The sequence below is a fragment of the Sturnus vulgaris genome, unplaced genomic scaffold, assembly GCF_052056855.1.
Source record: "Sturnus vulgaris isolate bStuVul1 unplaced genomic scaffold, bStuVul1.hap1 Scaffold_202, whole genome shotgun sequence".
In the NCBI taxonomy this organism is placed as follows: Eukaryota; Metazoa; Chordata; class Aves; order Passeriformes; family Sturnidae; genus Sturnus; species Sturnus vulgaris.
Genome location: NW_028276207.1, coordinates 313,957 through 323,190, shown reverse-complemented (window position 1 = coordinate 323,190; position 9,234 = coordinate 313,957).

The window sequence follows — 9,234 nt, the reverse complement described above, 5'->3', positions numbered from 1 at the left end:
GCTGATACCCAGCCCCATCGCCCTGCAGCTGGCTGAGTCCCTCCTGCCACTCTTTGACCATGTAAGGCTCTGCGCCCACAGCCACAGCCACTGGGAGTGGCTCGGACACTTTGTGCCCTGTGAATTTGCAGACTAGCAGCCAGCTCAGCCCCGTGCAGCCAATGCTGAGGGTTTTTTTTTTCTTCCCTTTATACAGGATAATAGCCAGGTGCGGCTGGTGTCCATATTGCTCTTCCGAACATTGGTGACTTTTCTAATGGAAAAAGAAAAAAAGGCCCTGAAGATACACGTGCAGCAGAGCCTGCTCCCACTGTTCTTCCACTGCCATGATAAGAATCGACATGTGGCAGAGGTGAGGACTTGTGGGCTGCTGGTGTCCCCCTGGGAGGGGGCTCGGCTGCCTCCCCATCTGGTGCCTGGCAGGCTGCAGCCTCCTCCCAGCCTTGGCACAGGGACATGAGTCCTGTGCTCTGGGCTGTGGGGCCATCTCTGCATCTCTGCTGCTCTCCAGGCCTCTCGGAAAACACTGTTTTGTGTGACCAAGCTCCTGAAGAGAAGCGACCTTGAAAAACTGGTGAAGAAGAAGAAGCTGTGGATGTTTGCAGAGTGCCTGGTAAGGAGGGCCTGGAGGCGCCAGGCTCAGCTTGGAGAAGCCCCCTGAGCGCGGTGCTCACTGTGTGCGCTTGGCAGCTGTGTCCCTGCCCAGTGCTGCACGCAGGAGCCACAAGGGCTCTTCTCCAGGCTCCTGTGGCCCCGAGCCGGGCGCCGACGGAGCCCCGGCCCAGCGGCTGCTGGCCGCGCCTCTGGGCTGTGCGGGCAGGGGAGGCCGGGGCGGGCCAAAGCGGGGAGCGCCTGGCAAAAGGACACAAAGCCCGGCCCGACCCTTCCCTCCCGCCGCTCTCTCCAGCTGGCAGACGACAGGAGCCGAGCGGCCGAGCACCTGCGCCAGGCCCTGCCGTACGTGCAGAGCCCACAGGAGCCCCTGCGAGAGGCGGCCATCAGGTTCATGGGTGAGCCCCGGCGCCCTCCCCGCCCCGCCCCGCCGCAGCTCGGCCTCAGCCCTGCCTGCTGCCCCGGCAGCAGCATCCGGGCCCGGCGCAGTGGAGCCCCGGCTACCCTCGGGGCTGCTGCCGCTATCTCGCAGTCGTGCCCTTGGGAGTCAGGATGCGGCAAGGGCCCGGGCTGAGCCCTGCCGGGCCACGAGGGCGTGTGGCCACAGGGCTGGCAGCGCCGCTGGCAGGGAGCTGTGCCGCTGGGCAGAGCCGTGACAGGCTCTCTCATTCCCAGGGCTCGCCGGACGGAGTTTGAGGAGGCAGCAGGAAGATCTGCAGCTCATCTGCAGAGGTGAGTGAGGGCAGCAGGCTGTCAGCGGGGGCTGGCAGGAGTAGCTGCTAGCCCTGGCCTGGCTGCGGAGGGCTCTGCTCCCTGTACGGACGGGGGTCGGCGTGGGCAGAGCACACCGAGATTTCAGGGGCACGTGGGGGATTCGTGGCCAGCAGCTTCGGGCTGATCTCATTGGCCACTGCTCCCTCCTGGTCATGGCTAGGGCGGTCTGGGATGGCCCTGGCATGGGGGTCTCTTCGTGTCCCCACAGATCTGGAATCTGACCCTGGCTCTCTTCTTCCAGCTCTGGAGGACATGGCAGATGACAGCAGCGCTGCCGTCAGCAGCCTGGCAATTCAAACATTATACATCCTCAAGGCACTACGGAGAACTCAATATTTCATTTTCGAGAATCTGCAAGATCAGTTCCGCAGGGCATGGAGGACACGGCCTTGTCTGTCAGATCTCGGCTGGCTGTGCTGCTGGAGTTCTTCAGAGAGTTGATCTGGGAGGCTCTGTCTGCCGATGCCACCTGAGCCAGGTGGATTTTCTTTATCTTCAAGACTGTTCTTTTATTCTTTTAGTTTTACTTTGGTATAGAAATATAGGATGTGTTATAATACACAGACTCCCAGGAGCTTTCTTTTTCTGATCAGGGTCTGCGTCGGGGGACATTGTGGCATCGGGGAAGAGGGGGAAAGGGTTCCGCTCAGCAAGCTGCCCAGACATGCAGTGTTACAGGGAAAATGTCCAGAAGCCCCTTGGCCTTTAGTGGTTATGCTGAAGCCTTTGTGCTGGTGACAGAGCGGGTGGGCAGGGGCCGGAGCTGCAGGGATCCCTTCGAGACCGGTGCCTGGAGATGGCCACGACTCCTGTCCCAGCCAGGAACCACCATCGGTGTCCTCCTGCCCGGGTGTTGCTGGCTGGATTGCTGAGGGCTCTGAGGTGCCTCTTGATCCAGCTCCATAAGCAGCCCCCGGGCAGATGCCTTTTTCCTGACACCTGGCTGCTCTGGTGCTTCCCCAAAGCCTCTTCCAGCCCTGCAGCTAAATCCCTCGAGGCTGGGACACCCCTCAGCAGGACAGTGGGGACATCCCCAAGGTGCCCAGGTTGGGCTGGCTGGGGACAAGGACCACAAGGCTCCTCTGCTGGGGCACATGACAAGGTAGTGGGCAGTCAGATGAACTGGGATTTTACCCCCAAAATATTCCCCATTCCTACCTAGATGAGCCAAGAACTGGAAACTGGGAATGAGCAAAATTCCTCATATGTGGTGGTGGATTCAGATGGAGGATTTGAAACTTGGTAGGAAAACAGCTGGAATTGGAGCAAGTTTATCTGAGAGGCATGAGAATGCCAGGATATGCCAGCATCAGAGCACTCGGGATTCCAAGGAAGAAACCATAAAACCCTCTTTTCCAGGAGATACCAACCGTCTGCATCATTCCTGGGATTTTTCCCGAGAGGAATTGCAGAAATTCCAATATAGCGGGGCACCAGGGCCTGAAAGGGCCCAAAGTTTTGGTTTTATTTGGGAATTTTTTGGAGTTTAAAATTTATTTTTTTTTTCCATGAAAATCCCACTTTTCCTTTCTGATGAGACTGGAAGTTGTCTCCTTTTAGTGTAGTGCTGCTTTTGCCCATCCTGCTTCTGCAATATTTTTAGAAACTTCTATAAAATGGTGAAAATACTGATGGATTGTGGCCTTTTTTCATTCTTGTTACTTGTGATGCAATTGCAGTGAAAAGAAGAGAAAAAACGATAAGAAATGCCAAAAAAAGATTAAAAATGAGAATTTTACCATGTATCAGGGTCTGGCTTTTTGTTATAAAGCTTTGTTTGTCTAGTGCTCTTTATGATAAAATAAAATTGTAGGAGATTCTGAGTATGTTAAAAAAACAAACAAACAACTGAAATTTGAAAAAAACAATTGAGAAGGTTCTAAATATTTCTTCTTTGTAGATTTTTTGGGGAGTAAATGTTTAGTGCTTTATTTGGTTTTGGTGGGAATTTGGAAGTGAAACAGGAGGATTCAAAATTCCCAACAGCAGAAATGCTGTAATTCCATGGGAATTTGTGTGGGGAAATGGAATAGTCTAATTTCTTGACAACTGGAACATAGTTATTCCATGGGAATTTGCTGTGATTTTGCGACTGCATCTGGCACATTCTAAATTCCTAACACCCGGAATGCCATTATTCCAAGTGAATTTTGGTGGGGAACTGGAGTATTCGAATTTTGTGTCACCAGGAATGCTGTTATTCCATGGGAATTTGATATGAATTTGAGGGGGCATATGGGGGACCGTAAATTCTTCAAACCCGGAATGCCATAATTCCATGGGAAATTGAGAGGAGAAATGGAGGATTCTCAGTTCCTGACACTTGGAATTCTGTAATTCCATGGGAATTAGTGAGGGGAATTGGAAGGTTCAAAATTCCCAACACCGAGAATGCCATTATTTCACAGCAAATTGGTGAGGAACTGGAGTCTTCAAAATTCCTCACACCTGGAATGCTGCTACTGCATAGAAATTTGGTGCCTTCTCCTTGTCTGTTGTCACTAGTCCTGTCTGGCTTATGGGGGTGGGGGGGAATAGGGGAGGTGTGATAGGTTTCTTTTCATCTTCCTTTTCCCACTGAAATACCCGTAGGTGCCTTTATTATTCTTATTTTTGGCATGCTTTTCCAAATTCAGCTTCAACTCAGCCTTAGCTATACTGATCCCATCGTTACACACTCATGTGTTAACACTCTATTTTTCCCATGATTTGTCTCGCTGTGTATTGTCTGCATATTACCTACTTGCATCACATCTATTAATTTTCAATAATCTTCTGGCTTTAACTTGATTTCCAAAAAAACTTTTTGAACCTTTTCACCTCAGAAATTCACCTGGGAAATCCAAAATCCCCAAAATTCACGCCAAAATCCCCCCTGGGATGCAAAAATCCCTATATCCAAGTGTTTCCCCCAGATGAAAGCTGCCAGGACAGACAGGTCTGGCTGCCCATGGCAACTTGGGGGCTGCCTCTCTCCTGCTTTTGGAACACTGGGGCTCAGTGCTTTCCTTCCAATGGAAAAGAACCCTCCTTAGTCTCAAGGTGTCCGTGGCCCAAATCGAGACGCAGCCACCAAAATACTGGAGATCCAAGAACTTCTCTGTGACAAAAGCTGCCACGACAAACACATCTGGCTGGCACGGCCTCCCAGGAGCCCCCTGTCTACTATTCTGCCTTTCAAACACTCGGGCTCTGTGCTTTCCTTCCTATGGAAAAAAGTCTCTCTTCTCAATGCAGAAATGGCCAAGATTAGGATTCTAGCTCTGAAATTGCCTATATCCAAGGGTTGCTTTCAGACAAAAGCTACCAGACGAGAGAGGTCTGCCTGGCCTTGGCTTCTGAGAGACACCTTTCATCTGCCCCTGTAACAACACTCATCCATGCTTTCCTTCCTATGGAAAACAACCAACCTTCTCGTCTAGATGTCCATGTCTGGAATTGCTATTCTGCCTCTAAAATGACATCTATCCGAGGATTACTCCCAGAGAAAATTTGCCAGCACTGTCTAATCTGACTGTCGTTGGCCTCTGGTGACTGCCCCTCATCTGCCCCTGCGACACTGGGGCTCAGTTGTTTCCTTCCTATGGAGACCATTGTGACACTGTGGGGACTCTGTGGCCCCAAGGACATCACTGTGGCCCTGCTGGGCTGCATCACGCCAAGGGCCCTGTGTGAAGTAGCAGGGCTTTGTAGAAGCAAGAGGCCACTGTTGCATTCCAGGGCCTTGTGCAGACCAAGGGCCCTTGTGATCCTGCACGGCACCGTGGATCCATGGAGACCATTGTAGCATTGCAAGGCCCCATGGAATCATGGAAACCATTGTGGGGCTCCTGAGAACCAAAGGGCCATTGTGTGTCGGAGAAGGGAGACGCGGACACCATATGGTCATCAGCAAAGTCTCGTTTATTGATACGCAGAGTGGCGATTAAATACAGTGCTTAATTAGCTCATGCATAGTGCAAAATCTGAGCTCATCATTGGTTTAGATGTGCGACTTAGCTAAGCACTTCGGCATTCATGTTTTTCTCAATTCTGCGTGCCTTCCTTATCTCAAGGACACTGTATCCGTGAGACTGAGGCCCACTTTGCTAGCTTCACTAAGTTGATCTGACTATGGCCTTTTTCTTCCAGCTATTCCTGCACCAGGCTCTCTACACTTCCCCCGTTTTCTTTTTGAGCTAGAAGAGTGGCATGCCTAGCTTTGCTGACAGTCTTTTGAATAAAATTTTGTAAGCAAGTTATCAAGCAAGGTAGCAATAAAGCTAAGCACAAGAATATACCTAACACCATAATAGCATAGCGAATGTTACCCATACGTTCTCCCGAGGCACATGCTGCATTGGAAAAGATTTTGTGCGAGCAAAGTTAGCAAGCATAAGCAGTGTAATGATCATCATTTTGATTTCTTTGGCGGCCTATTCTTTTTACTCCCTGTATTGTTCCCTGTTATCTGCAGTTGTTTCACCTTTTCTATACTTTGATTTAATACCTCCTCTGGGTCTGTACCGGGCTTAATTGGTCCTACCCGAGGCCAAGGTAGGTGTGGGACTTTATGTCTGCATCTTGCAGCGATAATGTGCGAATTTGCATAGATGTGCTGCCTCTTAATCCAGTTGGTAAGTTCCCACCGGGCCCAAGCTAACAGGAGCTGTTCTGGTGTTTCGTATAGGTTTCGTACCTGGGCATATGGCACTCCTGCTTCTTTTTCTAGGGCCCGACCCCAATTTGAATTTCTTAGGTCGTCACTTTGACACCTCCAGCACCACAAATTAAACACTGTTCTCTGTTCCACCCACGAGCAGTCCCCACAGCCCCCGCACTTTAGGGCTACCCAGGCTTCACACCATGACCCCCCACACGCACAACAAGGACGGCTGCTGAGAGGCTGTTCTTCCTGGTGGACGTGGCTCTCAATCCAATCAGCCCAATTCGGTGGTGGCTGCCTTAGCGCCTCACGGGCAGTGCTGTTATAGCGTCCCAAAAAGGTGGGGTTATCCATTCTAGTACCCGTGTCTCCCGCGTTTTCTTTTGTAGCTGTGTGAGTGCACCGAGTAGGTGGTTGGCAGTACTCCAGATGGTAAGATCGATGGGCGAGGAGATATCTCGGCAGGAGACAAACCCTTCATCGATGCAGCATATAATACCCTTGAGGGCTTCATGTTGTTGCGGGGTCACGGTTACGGGTGCGGTTGGGTCAGTTCCTTTAAGTAGTGGTCTGAGGGAGTCTAGCAAGGAGTTGGGTATCCCAACAATCGGCTTGAACCATTGCAGATCTCCTAGCAGTCGCTGTGCCTCATTTAGAGTGGTGATCTTTGTTACAAGCTGGAGCTTCTGCGGCCGTACGATCTGGCCTGTGATAGACCACCCCAAGTACTTCCATGGTGTGGATTGCTGTATTTTTTCTTGAGCTATTATGAGGGATGCCTTTGCTAGGGTGCTTTGAATTTCCTGCATTTGAGTGTCTGTAAATGCTGATTCTTGAGCAAAGAGGATATTATCCATATAATGATAAATAATTGTGTTGGGCCACTGTATCCTTAATGGTTGTAATGCGGCATCAACATACAGTTGGCACAGGGTAGGCGAGTTTTTCATTCCTTGTGGAAGAACAGTCCATTCATACCGTTTATCAGGTTCTTCTCTGTTTATTGCTGGTAGGGTGAACGCAAATCTTTTAGTATCTTGAGGGTGTAAGGCAATAGTGAAGAAGCAGTCCTTTAGATCAATGATCAGAAGAGGCCAATGCTGTGGGAGCATTGCTGGGTTGGGGAGGCCTGGCTGTAATGCCCCCAATTGCCTCCATTTGATTATTTACTGCTCTTAAATCGTGTAGAAGACGATATTTTCCTGACTTCTTTTTGATCACAAAAATTGGCGTGTTCCATGGGCTTGTCGAGAGTTTCAAATGTCCTTGTTGGAATTGTTCTTTTACGAGTTGATGTGCTTGTATTAGACTTTCCCTTTTTAGAGGCCATTGCTTAACCATTACCGGTTCATTGGTAGTCCAGGTGATTGGGATTGGGAAAGTCCAAGCAATGGCAATTACCCCAAAGGGTGCTCGTTGGATAAAACGACCCCCATCTGAGCCAAGATGTCCCTTCCAATTAGGCAATGTACCGATGGTGGTAATGCAACTACGGACAACACAGTCACCAAATCTTGTCCATCTATAGTGACCCTTACTGGAGGAGTTTTTCTGGCAAGGGTGAACCCTCCGACGCCTGTCACAGTATCCGTAGTTTGCAGTGATGGCCAGTTGTGGGGCCATTTTTTCTGGTGAGACAATGCTGGTATCTGCCCCAGTGTCTAGGAGTCCCATCATTTCTATTGTCTCTCCTGCATAGGTTAGTTTCACCTTCTTTTTGGGTCTGGTATGGAGATCCATTGTGAGCATAGCAATACCTGATGATCCGAATCCTTGGTCTCCACGTGGGGTTTGTCTTTGTGGTTGAACACCCCGGCTCAACTGTGGAAGTGGAATAAATTGAGCAATACGCTGACCTGCCTCAATTGTCAGAGGAGGAAAAGGAGTATAAACCATTATTTGTATTTCTCCCGTGTAGTCTGCATCGATGACACCTGGTAGCACAAACAGTCCTACAATGGAGCTCGACGAGCGTCCCACTATTAGTCCTCCATAAGCTTGTCCTTTGATATTTATCGGGCCGTAAACTCCAGTTGGGACTTTGACGGGGCGAGCTGTTATCAAAGATGTTTTTACTGCGGCTGCCAGGTCGAGTCCCAGGCTCCCTGTTGTGGCTGGTTGTAGACAGGAGATGGCGCTGATGTCACGGCGGCTACTTGTGTTCGGGCGCGGCTGCCGGGCGCGCTTCGCTGGGAGTTTTCCGACTTGCGGCGACAAGCTGACGTGTTATGCGTGTTGTTCTGGCAGTTTTGGCACCATACTCCTGGGGCACGGCACTCACGTCGGAAGTGGCCTTTTCCTCCGCATCTGTAGCAGCGCGCTGAGGGAGGTCGGTGATCACCCGACGTGGCTGGGGCCGCTGTAGAAGCACGGAGCGGAGCAAGAGCGGCTAGCACCTGTGACTGTGTGGACTCGGCTTGTTTCTGCAGCCCTAAGCCTATTTCTTTTAGTGCATTAACTAAGAAAACCTGTGCCCCTGTCGGCTGTAAAGCCATCCTTTCCAATGCCTCTTCTATCGTCCAATTGGCTGCTAAAGTTGATAATACCCTTTTTGTTGCCTCATTGCTATTCTGCAACGCACATTGCTTTAGCATCGCCCCTCTCATATACTCTGGGACTTCTGCCTTTTCAATAGCAGCAGCAGCCTTATCTACAAAGTCCCCAAAGGATTCATTTCTTCCCTGTTTTATCCCCATATACATGGGTATGCCTGAGCTATCTTTGACCTGACCGATGGCACTCCTTACTAGACGCATGGCTTCCCTAACCTTGTCGGGTCCTGAAATCATTTGAGCTTCTGTCCTGCGGTATTGACCCAATCCCATTAGTTCGTCTATGGTAATTCCAGCTAACGGATCTCCCGGGCCCCTCTGTGTTGCAACTGACTCCTGAACAAGAGCTTGCCAGTGGGCGTTAAATAGCAACTGCTGATGTTGCGTGAAAATCAATTTCACTATACTTCTCATATCATTTGGCAACAACAGGTATGTATCGAACAAGAAATCTAGCATCTGCTTAGCTGGCTCACTCCGGAAACCAAACTGACTCACTGTCTGTCTCAGCTGGGCTAGCAGCTTCCAGTCGGGAGGCGAATATGCTCCCACTTGGACGGCTTGTCCTTGTTGATTTATCCCCTGTGTATACGTGACGGGGAAAACCCAGGCTTTCGCTGCGTCAACAGCGCTCTCGTCCCCAGTCTCCAA